Source organism: Geotrypetes seraphini, chromosome 1, assembly GCF_902459505.1.
Source record: "Geotrypetes seraphini chromosome 1, aGeoSer1.1, whole genome shotgun sequence".
Classification (NCBI taxonomy): domain Eukaryota; kingdom Metazoa; phylum Chordata; class Amphibia; order Gymnophiona; family Dermophiidae; genus Geotrypetes; species Geotrypetes seraphini.
This window is the reverse complement of record NC_047084.1, coordinates 2,390,632-2,404,898: the sequence shown is the minus strand read 5'-3', so window position 1 is coordinate 2,404,898 and position 14,267 is coordinate 2,390,632. Positions and strand designations below refer to the sequence as shown.

General features: G+C 43.1%; 1 protein-coding gene across 2 annotated transcripts in view; it reads right to left on the bottom strand.

The window, feature by feature from the left end:
• The window catches only part of LIX1 (limb and CNS expressed 1), a 182,177-nt gene that overhangs the window by 40,049 nt on the left and 127,861 nt on the right, over positions 1 to 14,267 (bottom strand). The window lies entirely within an intron of this gene.

The window sequence follows — 14,267 nt, the reverse complement described above, 5'->3', positions numbered from 1 at the left end:
CTTCTGACTGTGCATCCAATCTTTCTTTCAGCCTGTATGCTTCCTCTCCTCCACACCTCATTCCCTCCCCCAACTTTTTCTTCCTCTCTCCCTGACCTTTCTTTCTTTCTCTCTTCATGCCCCCTTTCTTTTTTTCTGTTTCTCTTCTTTCCTTCTGTCTCCCTGCCTGCCCCTTTCTTTCTTTCTCCCTGCCCTTCCCCAAGCCACTGCCACTGCCGCTGCCATCAGGTAACAGGACCCAAACCACCACCAATGGATAACAGGCCCCAAATCTGACGCCAACACCGCCCCATGCTCTCCCTGCTTCGGGCCGACCAGCATTCCTCTCCCCGATGTCAATTCTGCCATTGGAGAGGAAGTTCCGCCCAGCCAGGCAGCGATTGGCTGGCCCGAACTTCCTCTCTGATGGCAGAATTGACATCGGGGAGAGGAAGATTGATCGACCTATTGGGCACCCCTGCTTTAGAGAATCACGCTTAGCGGTGCCTAGCGTCCCTAGATATCCTAGAGGTTGGTGCCAATATATTAGGCTAGGCTTTACCTGGCCCAATTTATCAGTGCCTAACTCAGACATCTAGTGATACCTAAGTTTATCATGCCTATTCTCTGCTCCTAACCAGATAGGTGTCATTAAGCATCGTAATGTAAGGCATGAATATTCTTGCATAACTCTAATGAATTTTTTTTTAATGGCGCTGTCAATTACCACACCAATTAACAAAAAAGTTACATTTAGATTTCTTTTAAGCATTGCTAAGCGCCCTCTATGAGGACTTCTAGTGGTACCTAACTTAGGCACTATTTATTAAAATCAGGTCCTTAGGGATGGATTCTGTAATTGGGTGCCTAAAAAGATAGGCATCTAAGTCTAGGCATCTATTTCATGTCAATCACACCTAGGAGCCCATTACACAATTGCGCCTAACAAAAACGTAGGCGCCTACAATGTAGGCCAGGGTTTTAAAAAGCCTATGTTATAGGTGCCTAAGTACTTTAGAGCAGTGTTCTTCAATCTTTTTACACGGAATTATTTTGTGGACCGGCAAACTACTAGGACTAAAATTTAAAAACCCCGTTTCCGCTCCCCTCCCCTTCACATATATCCCCTCTACTATCAAGAAAACTGAAGAAGCCAAATTATTACAGAATGCTACACAGAAATATCATGCTAACAGAATACTAAAGTCACACATGACAGGAATAGTTTTAGGGGAGTGCAACTAGGGCAACTGTCCCCTGGTCAGAGAGCGCCCTAAGCCAGCTGGAAGCTAAAGAAGCACTGCCTGGGTTTTGCAGTCCCCAGTTATGTCTAACACCAGCTCTAGCAGGATATATATTTCAAATCTGATATATTCTAAACACAAAATAGAAATAAAATTATTTTTTTCTACCTTTTGTCATCTCTGGTTTCTGCTTTCAATCTTCTTTTCACTCTCTTCCTTCCAGCGTCTGCCCTCTCTGTCTCTTCAATCCAGCATCTGCCCCTTCCATCCACTGTCTGTCCTCTCCCCCTTCCATATGGTATCTGTCTTCTTTCTATGCCCCTCTCCCCTTTCCATCCAGCTTGTGCCCCCTCTCTCCTTTTTACATGATTCATTCCAGCTTCACTGCTCTCTTCATTTTTATCTCTCCTACACCAGATCTATCATCGTTGTCCCTCTCTGCTTATTTTTCTGCTGACCCCTTCCTATCATCCTATCCCTCTACTTTCTCATGCCTGTGTCTCCCCTTCCCCTCCTCTAATCTCTCTGCCAGCTATTTCCTTCCTTTTTTCATTCTCCCTTCCCTCCTCCTCCTGTCCAGCAGTAACTCTCTTCCCTTCCTCCCCTCCCAGCAGCATCTCTCCTTCTCCCTCTCCAGTAGCAGCTGTCCCTTTTTTTTTCCTTGCCCAGCAGCTTCCCAGATTCCTTTCCCTCCTCCCCTCCCAGAAGCATCTCTCCTTCTCCTTCTCCCTCTCCAGTAGCAGCTGCCCCTTTTTTTCCTTGCCCATCAGCTTCCCAGATTCCTTTCCCTCCTCCCCTCCCAGAAGCTTCTCTCCTTCTCCTTCTCCCTCTCCAGTAGCAGCTGTCCCTTTTTTTCCTTGCCCAGCAGCTTCCCAGATTCCTTTCCCTCCTCCCCTCCCAGAAGCATCTCTCCTTCTCCCTCTCCAATAGCAGATGTCCCTTTTTTTCCTTGCCCAGCAGCTTCCCATATTCCTTTCCCTCCTCCCCTCCCAGAAGCATCTCTCTTTCTCCCTCTCCAGTAGCAGCTGTCCCATTTTTTCCCTTGCCCAGCAGCTTCCCAGACTCTGATAGTGATTTTCTCCCCTCCCAGCAGCTCTTCTTACTTCCCAGCGCAGCAATTCAGGAAGGCAGCCTCAGGTCCTTTGTTGGGTCGCACAGACTCTGAGGAAAGAGGAAGTTGCATCATCAGAGGCAGCCGCGACTCAGCAAAAGCCCTGAGGCTGCCTTCGTGAATCGCTGCGCTGGGAAGTAAAGGAGAGCTGCAGAGAGGGGAGAAAGCCACTGTCGGAGGCTCCCCAAGATCTCTCCGGCCCAGCGCACGCTTCACATGTTGATCTTGCCGGCCCTACGCGGACCAGCAGGAAGTTGAAGTGAGTCAATCTTGCCGGCCCTGCGCGGACCGGCAAAAATTTTCTGCGGACCGACACCGGTCCGTGGACCGGCGGTTGAAGAACTGTGCTTTAGAGAATCACGCCTAATGGTGCCTCTCTGCCCCTAAACATGCCTAGTTTGGAGCTGGGCGCCTATCTTATGTAGAATCACGCCTAAGAAGATAGATGCCTATCACAAAATTCATTTTTATTCTTTTCAGTAATGAGCTCATAATTGAAGCCAATACACTAATTAAGTTAGGTGCCTAACTTGGGCACCTATTTGTTTAGGCGACCATGTTGCACCTCCCTTTAGGCACCTTTTATAGAATTTCACTCCTAGTGTATAGTCTGTATGGGTCAGGAAATGGGCACGTTATGAGAGGGAACTAGGCATGCATTGCACATTGCAGTTAGTGCATGGCTACTTACCATTCACAACATGCCACTGATACAAAGAGTGTTGATACACTTACCACCTCCTAAATAGGATGCAGTAAGAGGTAAATTCTATATATGTGGGCAATAAATTGTCACTGAAAAGATTGGTACTTAGTATGATACTACAAACTGCCTCTAGAATTAAGCAGTTTATAGACTCACGTACAGCACCCGTTCGCACAACTAATATTTAGGTGCAGGCATTTATGCCAATGAACCCCAGGCCTAAATGCCTGCTCCTAAGTGGTGCGTGGGTCAGGCATTTTCTATAACAGTGCACCTAACTTTCAGGAATGTCCATAACCCGCCCATGCTCCTCTCCTGGCTAAGCCTCCTTTTATAATCCACACACTACAAGAATTTACGTGCACCTCTTTAAAGAATATGCTTAGAAAGTTGTGTGCATAAATTTGAATTAGTGCTAATAACTGATTGTTAATTGGCAATTATCGGCACTAACTGGCTTGTTAAACAATGTGCACAGATTTACACGCACACCTTTGGCCTCAGTATACAGAATCTGGTCGTAAGGGCATTTATCCTATAAGTATTGTACATTTTGGGAGAAATTATATAAAGGTCACCCACATTTGGGCACTAAAATGCAGGGTGTTGAGCCTGAATTTTATAGCATCATCTGGGTACCCAGAATCCACTGTAGAACATTTAGGCGCTATCACTTATACCGTGTAAAAAGCAGGCATAAATGTTGGTTGGCGGGTAGAAAGCAAAGGGTAGGAGTGAAGGGCCACTACTCGGACTAGAGAAGGGTCACGAGTGGTGTTCCGCAGGGGTTGGTACTCGGACTGCTGCTGTTCAATGTATTTATAAATTATCTAGAAATAGGGACGAAGTGCGAAGTAATAAAATTTGCAGACAACACCAAACTATTTGGTGGAGTTGGGACTAAAGAGGACTGTGAGGATTTACAAAAGGACCTGAACAAATTAGAAGAGTGGGCGACAAGATGGCAGATGAAGTTTAATGTAGAGAAATGTAAAGTCTTGCATGTAGGAAACAGTAACCCGAAGTATAGTTACACGTGTGGAGGGCTGGTAATGGGTGAAAGTACCCAAGAAAAGGACTTGGGGGTAATAGTGGACAAGACAATGAAGCCGTCGGCAAAGTGCGCAGCGGCCTCTAAGAAGGCGAATAGAATGCTAGGTATTATCAAGAAAGGTATTACAACCAGAACGAAAGAAGTTATCCTGCCGTTGTATCAGGTGATGGTGCGCTCGCATCTGGAGTACTGCATCCAATATTGGTCACCGTACCTTAAGAAGGATATGGCGATACTCGAGAGGGTCCAGAAAAGAGCGACACGATTGATAAAAAGTATGTAAAACCTTTCATATGCTGAAAGATTGGAGAAACTGGGGCTCTTTTCCCTGGAGAAGTGGAGACTTAGAGGGAACGTGACAGAGACTTATAAGATCATGAAGGGCATAGAGAAAGTGAAGAGGGACAGATTCTTCAAACTTTCTAAAACTACAAGAACGAGAGGGCATTTGGAAAAATTAAGAGGGGACAGATTTAGAACCAATGCTAGGAAGTTCTTCTTCACCCAAAGGGTGGTGGACACCTGGAATGCGCTTCCAGAGGGTGTGATAGGACAGAGTACGGTATTGGGGTTCAAGAAGGATTAGATGATTTCCTGAAGGAAAAGGGGATAGAAGGGTATAGATAGAGGATTACTATACAGGTCCTGGACCTGATGGGCCGCCACGTGAGTGGACTGCTGGGCATGATGGTCCTCTGGTCTGACCCAGCAAAGGCACTGCTTATGTTCTTATGTTATGTTCTATCTATGGGAGAGTACACTAAACTGTTTATTACCTGGCTGGCACTTACATGTATGAATGTTACTTTCACAAGCCAAATAAATAAGTGCTAGTATTCTACATGCCAAAAGTAGGTATTACTACTACTACCGTGTTTCCCTGAAAATAAGACACTGTCATATTAATTTTGGGCCCAAAAAGGCACTAGGTCTTATTTTCGGGTAGGTCTTATTTTTTTCATGTACAATGATCATCTTTCCCTTCCTCTCCTCCACCCCAATTGTTCCTATTTCCTTTCTCTCCCCCACATGTGCAACATCTTTTCTCCCCTCTCACCCATTCCCTTGTGCAGTATCTTTCTATCCCTCCCTCCCTCCTATCCCTATCCCCCTATGCAACAGAACCTTTGCAGCTTCTATTCCTCCCATCCCTTGTGTAGCAGAACCCTTGAAGCTTCTATCCCTCCCCCTTCCTCCCATCATCCTGTGCAGCATCTTTCTATCCATCCAATCCCCCCTGCTGCCCGCACCCCCCCTTGCTGACCCTTTCATCTCTCCCTCCCATGCGAACCCCGACCGTGAGCCCAAATACCTGGAAACAAACGGCAATGTCGGCAGCACAGGCTGGATCGCAGCTTGCCCTTTTCACGTCCGGGCGTTCCTCTGCCGCATCACTGATGATGTCATCAGCAACGTGGCACGGAAGGGCTGGGTGTGAGAAGGGCAGGCCGCTATCCAGCCTGTGCTGCAGACACTGCTATTTGTTTCCAGGTATTTTGGCTTGTAGTCGGGGATCACATGGGAGGGAGAGATGGAAGGGTCAGCGGGGGGTGCTCGGGGGGGGGGGGGGGGCGCTGCTGCCGGTGATTAGGGCTTATTTTCGGAGAAACATGGTACTATCCATTCAGTTGTATCTGACCCTTGGACACTCTATATGCCAGTCCTCATCATGCTTCCCTTTTTTTTTATGGCTTCTTTCAATTGCTTGCTGTTCATTCCTGTGTCATTCTTGATGGTATCCAGCCAATGGGCCTTTGGTCTCCCCTGCTTCCTTTTACCACTGACCATTCCTTTTCTAGTGACTTTGCCCTCATCACATGTCCAAAACAGGTCAGTTTCTGTCTGGTAATCTGCCTTCCAGGGATAACTCTTGGTTTATATGATCAAGAACATTTTTGTTGGTGATCCTAGCTGTCCATAGGATTTATAGAAGTCCTCTCCAACACCACAGCTTAAAGACATCAATATTTATTCATCATTTATCAACATTTATTCATTATTTATTTTTATTGTATTGGTATTGAATAGATATAATATGTTACTGAATGATAATCAAATAAAAGCAAAAGGATGTAACTGATACAAAAACTTCACATGAATGTTATTCATAACACCTGTGAAATAAAAAGGAAATAATGAATAAATACCGAATACCAGTGGTCTCAAACTCAAACCCTTTCCAGGGCCACATTTTGGATTTGTAGGTACTTGGAGGGCCTCAGAAAAAAAAATGTCTTATTAAAGAAATGACTATTACATGAGGTAAAACTCTTTATAGTTTATAAATCTTTCCTTTTGGCTAAGTCTTAATAATAATACAGTGGTACCTCGGAATCCGAACGTCCCAGAACTCGAACAACTTGGAATCCGAACTAAAAATTCCAGCAAATTTTGTCCCAGAATCCGAACTCTGCTTTGGAATCCGAACGCCCTGCACTGGCAGTACTTCTCCTCCCGAGGCCACCGGCGCTGCTCCCTCCCTTCGCGATCGCCTTCTCCTCTCTCCCCCCCCACACTGACCGGCCCTGTCCTTACCTGTGCGCCGCTGGTGTTAGAAAGTGCACGTTTTATGCTGGGCCTTGAGCATCTGCACTTGCTCAAGGCCTTCTGGATCTCACCCTCTCCGGGATTCTCGATGAGGGTGAGATCCAGAAGGCCTTGAGCATGTGCAGATGCTCAAGACCCAGCAGCAGCCCAGCAGAAAACTGGCGATAGGCACTTTCTAACACCGGCGGCACATGGGTAAGGACAGGGCCGGTCAGTGGAGGGGGGGAGGAGGCGATCGCGAAGGGAGGGAGCAGTGCTGGTGGCCTCAGGGGGAGCATGGGAGTCAGGGTGAGTCTGGCAGGTGTGGGCCTGCACCTGAGAGTCCCGGCGGAGGGGGTAGCGGCATCCTGGGGGGGGGTCAGCGTCCAGGAGTGGCAGGGCCAACAGTGCCTTTTTGGGCACGGTAATGGTGGCGGCGGTTTGATTTACAGCCAGCACCCGGGAGCCGGGGCGCACCATCACCACCTGCACAACCCGCAGTGACATGAGCACACTGCAGTACAGTCCCCACCAAAGTACCACTGTATTTGTTAATATTGTACTTTAAAATCCAGTGTATTTACTGTTACAATTTTCATTTGTGGGACCCAGGAATGGATGAATCCAGTTTCTATTATTTTCAATGGGAAAAATTGTCTTGGAACTCGAACGCTTTGGAATTCGAATAGGGTTCTGGAACGGATTAAGTTCGGATTCCAAGGCATTATTGTATTGTAATTTATAGCTAAAGAGACATATGATCAAGAAACTTTTATTTTACTTTTGTGATTATGATAAACATATCGAGGGCCTCAAAATAGTACCTAGCGGGCCACAAGTTTGAGACCACTGCTGTATACCTACTTTTGGCCCACCCTGTATAATCTTAGCGTGTAAATGGTGCTTACATTTAAGGGCTACAATTATAGAACTAAGAGGTTATTGTATAGTAAACAGTTATTCTGTGGTATCTGTAAGGATGTGTGCTGGCAGCGCCTCCAAAAGAGAATTCATTTTATAGTAAATTTTGCATCTCATATGAGGTAAGTGCAATAGTTTATCCCACTTTAGTTAAAGGGCCCTTAAGTAGCTGCATAGGGTGCATACGGTCCTATTCTCTATACTCTGGATATGATTTCCTAAGGGTTTTTTTTTCCCAAATTATGGGGTCCTTTTACTAAGGTGCGCTAGCCAATTTAGCGCACGCTAAACGCTAACGCATCCATTATATTCTATGGGCATGTTAGCATTTAGCACACGCTAAATTGTCTAGCACGCCTTAGTAAAAGAGGGGGTATGTATCTTTCTTGAGAGGAAAAACTTTAAAGGCAGTTCTTATAAGCTAGCAGATACAGTAAATTTGATCACCAATGCGTCAGAATTAGAAACATTATACAAGATAAATTGGCCCTTTTATTAATCTGTGCTAAAAAGTGGTCAGAGTTATTCCAAGCACCGGGCTTTCCCGTGCACTGAGGCCACGTTTACCATGGTGGCCAAATGGCCCCATTTTCTATTTTCCCTATTAATGGCCATAAGCTAATTTCCCAATTAGTGTGTGGGTACTTACCAGCACTTATTTTCTAGGCAGTATGGGTCATGCACCAATCATGTGCTAATCGGTTAACAAGCAACAATGTAGCTGTGCTAACTGATTAACACAGTGCACGCCTACTTGCCGTCCCAGATTCGCCCCAGGGCCTAAAATTAAAAGCCAATCCCAAAACTACCGCAGGATGCCTGGGCATGCTCCACAGTAGTGGTTTTTAACCTGCAGTAAGCTTGCATTAGTTGTTTACTATAGTTTAGTAAAAACTAAAGACCCCTGATTTAATAGTCCTGTGTTCTAATTTCGAGGTGACCATCTTCCCTGATGTAGTTGATCAGAAAGTAGATTTATTTATTTATTTTGATGTACAGTTTATTAAAATGTGATATACCACCATGCCAACATGGATTACAGTGGTTTACATTAAAACAATTAATCAAAAAAGAACTCCAGAATATTAAGACAGGACAGATCCAATTCATTCATAGACATAGAAACAGACCCATGACGGCAGATAAAGGTTAAATGGCCCATCCAGTCTTCCCATCCACAACATCCACTATCTTCTCCTCTCCCTAAGAGATCCCACGTGTCTATCCCAAGCTTTTTTGAACTCAGACACAATCTATGTTTCCACCACCTCTACCAGGAGACTATTCCATGCATCTACTACCCTTTCTGTAAAAAAGCATTTCCTTAGATTACTCCTGAGCCTATTACTTCTTATCTTCATCCCATGACCTCTCATTCCAGAGCTTCCTTTCAAATGAAAGAGATTTGCCTCATGTGTATGTATGCCACATAGGTATTTAAATGTCTATCATATTTCCTCTCTTCCACCTTTCCTCCAAAGTATACATATTGAGATCTTTAAGTTTGTCCTCATACGTCTTATGATGAAGACCACTGACCATTTTAGTAGCCTTCCTCTAGACCAACTCCATCCTGTTTATATCTACAAGCATGCTAATAAACTTTCTCTTCTCCACTTGTCTCCAGTCCAAATGGTGGTTGAAAGAAATACGTTTTCATGAAAACCTTGAATTTTTTTAAAAACTCACTTCTGAGCAAATGAATTTAAGTAAAGCATTCCGGAGAGTAGGGGCAATTCATACAAAAGCTGTGCTATGAGTGGATTCCCATCTGGCACAAGCAAATAATGGTATACACATTCTGTGATCTTGTAAAGATCTCATAGTTACTGTTGGAATAGCTAAGTTGCTTAAGTATAATGGTAAATGTTCATAATATGCCCTGTGGGCCATGGTCAACATTTTAAAACAGATTCTATAATATATAGGTAGCCTATGAAAATGTAAAAAGAAAGGTGTAATGCGATCAAATTTTCTTGCATTTCCTAGAATCCTCAGGACAGAGTTTTGTATAGTCTGTAGATATTTAAGATTTGTATGTGAAGTACCTATATAGACCATGTTCCCATAATCTAATTTTGAAACCAAAAATGCATGCACCAGAGTATGTAAAGCTTCTTCAGTAAAGAAGTGTTTAATGGAATGTAATTAACGTAGAATATTGAAACATTTTTTAGATAAAGTAGAAATTTATTCCAAAGAAGATAATTTGTAATCATAAATAACACCAAAGGGTCTGATTTTCAAAAAATAAAGATATCCCAAAAATGGCATAAACTATCACTTGGACATTTTAATCACTACAACGTCCAAGCGCCAATTTTTGAAACTAAGCTTTTAGATGTCTTGCAGGTCATTTACCCTCCAGTTATTGTTGTTACTAATGATATATTCCTGTACGCTTGCTGTAAGTTTTCAAAATGAATAAAAAATATAATAATAATAAAAAAAAAGAGGGCATGTGAGAGACCTGTTTTGGGCAGGATTTGGGTGGTCTTAGCACTTGGTCATCTTGCAGGAATAATCAAATATTTCCTAAGACATCCAGGATGCCATTTAGATGTCCGGAGATAGACCTTTTTAAAAAGTGTTTAAGGGCCAAAAAGGTACCCAAACTGACCAGATGACCAATGGAGAGATGAAGGCATGACCCCTCCCAACACACACACACACACTCCTTCCATGGTCAATGACCCTCTCCCACCCCCCAAAGATGTGAGAGAAATAGTACATAGCCTCTATGACAACTGCAGATATTATGGGACATCCTAGTAGAGCAGCAAATAGCTGTTTGGAGTAGTCTGATGGAAAGTGTGAGCCCACCAAAACTTACTGTAGTGCCATATAGATGACACCTGCAGCCATAGGGCTATTGGGATGATAGACAGGTGGGTATAGTAGGTTTTGGGGAAGTTTTGGAGGGTTCAACCATACACTATAAGAGTGTTATGGTGACATGTATACCTAGCATCCTTTATGTGAAATTCACAGTGGTGCCCCCTAAGGAGCCCCACTGCTCTGTTGGCATGTCTGTGTGGCCAGTCCATTAAAATAGTAACTCTTCTCATGATCAAATTTAGACATTTTGATTTTCGAAAATGGCCAAAAACAATAGACATCCTAAGGGCCATGATGACTTGTGGATGACTTGTGGTTTCAAAAATGGTCATTTTGCTGCCCCAATTTAGGGAAGTCCTGCGGAAGACATCCAAAGTCAGACTTAAATGTCCTATCAAAAATGACCTTCTAAGTGTTCTACTACTGGGATCACTTTACAGAAAAGAACTGGAGATTGTATCTGCTCTTCCACCTTTCCAGTACTTAAATTATGGGGGTTTACAATAAACAAGAAACAACAAAGTGCTCAGTCATTTTATTGTGCAATAAGACTCAACATGATCGTGTTTTGGCCCAAAGGGGCCTGCCTCAGGAGTCTAGACAAACATATATTACAATAACATGAATACATAAACATTGTATATACATGTCCGTGTATTCATGTTATTATAATATATGTTTGTTTAGACTCCTGAGGCAGGCCCCTTTGGGATGAAACACGATCATGTCAACTGAGCACCAAAAGTCACCTTCATTGTTGTTTCTTGCTTTCCAAGTTCAGGGAAGGCGGTATCTCCTGTTTCTCTGAGGTTTACAATAAACACCAGAAACAGCAACAGCAAATAAGAACAAAATTTAAAATATTAGAATCACACTGAGAACAGAACATATAAGATGGGGATAGTAAATACCAGAACAATAATTTACTATAACTAAGCAAAAACCTGAGACACATAAAGATTTTAAACTATAGACTGACCCTTCCATGAGGTCTGATGTCAAGCCCTACCTTGAATCAGTTTGCAATATTAAAAGACCCTTTAAAAAATAAGGTTCTAAAATCAACTTTAAATTTTTGGGTTGAAGTTTCTTGTCTCAGTTCAAGGGAAAGGGCATTTCATAGTGTGAGCACAACACAACTGAAAACTGTATTATGAGAACTCATATCTAACCAAATCCTTTTAACAGATGGAACCAATAGAAGGCTTGCCTGTGAAGAGTACAGTACTCATGATGACTGACAAAGGGTGAGAACTGAATGAAGATAATGTGGTATCTCTGTATAAAAGGTTTCATGTGCCAGAATCAGAATCTTATATTAATGTAAATCTGGAAAGTTAGCCAGTGTTGTGACATGGGCATTCGACTTGACCACATAAAGCAATCTCGCTGCTGTATTCTGAATCAGCTGAACATTTTCAGATGATATTTTGCATATCCTACTAACAAGGAATTACAATAGTCTAATCTAGTGTTAGTAGCTGGCTTCCTACAGATCTTCAGATAAGTCTGCTTGAGAAACAATTTAATTAATGTGATGTTAGAAGATATTATTAAAGTACAATGGACTGTTAAAGACTCCAGTTAGAGACAATATAGAATCTATGTTGAAATGAAACATTTTGCAAAAGAAAAAACCCCCATGAAGTCCTTTGAAAAAGCAAGGTTGAAATTTATCATGGAAGATTCAAAATGACTGATAATCACCTTCTGATGGTCCCTTTAACATAATCTTTAAAAAAAAGTATTATTATTATACTTTTCATAATAAAAAAAACAACCCACGTCTAAAAAATGTCCTAAATGACTACTTGGACGATCAAAAAGCCTGATTGGCTGCTGAGCTGATGGCCGCTGGCGTGATCAGATCAGCGGCCCAGCAACCTACCCACTGCAACCATTGTGGCAGGAGAGATGCCTCATCTCCCCTACCGCGATGCGATCACCCCTCTACCTGAACTACCGCAACCCGCGGCAGGAGAGATGCCCAATCTCTCCTGCCGCGGGTTGTGGCAGTTCGGGTACAGGAATGATCGCATCGCGGCAGGGGAGATGGCCAATCTGGCCCAATCCAGTCGGGGGGTCGCCGGGGCCAGGAGGGCTTGGGGTCCCTCCTGGCCATATCGAGTCAGGGGGGCACGATCGCTGGGGCAAGAGGGCTTGGGCTCCCTCTTGCCCCGATATCGTCAGGGGTACCGCGGCTGCCGCGGGGTAAGAGGGCTTGAGCTCCCTCTTGCCCCAATGTTGTCGGGGGGGGAGGGTTCGCGGTTCGACAGGGCAGGAGGGCTTAAGCATCCTCCTGCCTGGATCATTGTTGGGGGGGATTCTGTAACCGTTGTTGTTTTTGACAGACACCGGTTACAGAATCCAGCTTTTAGGCGAAGGACTGGCTCCTCCTTCGCCTAAAAGCCCTTGTTGGACGTTTGGGGCTTTGGCGTTTTTTTGGTTCATTATGGGCAAAAAGTGTAGACATCGTGGGGGTGTACTTGTAGACGTAGTGGTGATCTGGGCGTTTAGTAGAGGCAGGCCATAATCAAAACAAGGACGTTTGTTTTGGTTATGGACACTTTCCCTGCTTATGCTTTGAACGTTTAAAGACTTAGGCCACAAGGGGACTTAGACGGTTTTTTTGATTATGCCCCTCTAAATACATAATCCATTATAGCTGAAATAAACAGATAGAAAACAATTTTAAGTTCTTCCTTAGACCCCAAAATAGAAGGGGGACGTTCTGAATAGTAAGAAGAAAAACAAAAAGCAACAAATCTATAAGAAAAGGCCATAGCATGATTTAAGCACCAATACAATCCTTAAATTTGCACTCTTAAATAACTTAACCTTCAGACAGACAACTTCTTTAAATTAATAAACACCCTCAGATGCTCCTGCTGACAAATATGCATGTTATACCCAAATACTTTATGTGACATTTACAAGGATAAGCCAGCAAAAAATGTTGCTCCCAGTGACAAAACTTCCTGTCTCATTTCCAAGAAATCTGTTCTAGTATTTTGTGTATGTCTTGTCACATCTGGGTAAACCCATGTCTTTTTCCCCACAAAAGAGTGCGAAGGCATTTCTAAAATATAACTTCATGATTAAGTTCACATCTTGTTTGAATACAAATGAAACCAATAGTGTTGACCTTTGAGAATTCTCTGTTAAAGAAGATTCTAGGATTTCTTAAATATTGAGATCTTCATTCCTCATTACTTGTTCACTAGTTTCTGAAGGATCTCCTATCTTCTTTAAGGAAATATAGTATATTTTATTCACCGGAGATATATTTGAAGAAGAAAATCTGAGAACTTCTATCAAATATTTCTTAAAAGCATCAAGAGGAAAAATCCCAGGAGATTTTGGAAAGTTCAAGAAACGAAGGTTCAGTCCTCTATTATAATTCACATATCTTCTTATTAATTATTTGGTTGAATTTTATTATAGATGAGAAAACATATTTTAAAGTTTTAATTTCTTCTTTTAACAACATCATCTGAATAGTAACTTCACTTTTTGTCCCTGCCAAGGTCTCCGATAAGGTAACAATTTTGCTTACAAAATCAAATATTTCTTTACTTGAGGTGTCCACCTTCATATCAAGTTTCTGGAGAGCATTCCATATACTCTCTAACACCGACTCGGGCATTTCCTTGCTGATAGAGGTAGCAGAATGCTTCATAGATTTTCTAATTTGCCCCGAAGAGCTAACAGTAGTATCATCCCTACAAGGGGCCTCCAATTTAGCAACTTCTGCCGAAGAAAACCTCTCCAAACTCGCAGGGGCTTTGGGGCGAGATGGCGGATTGCTGTCTGGGGTGAGAGTAAAACATCCAACCCCATAGCCGTCAAGTCTCCCTCTTCGCAAGGCAATGCCAGGAATCCTCCAGA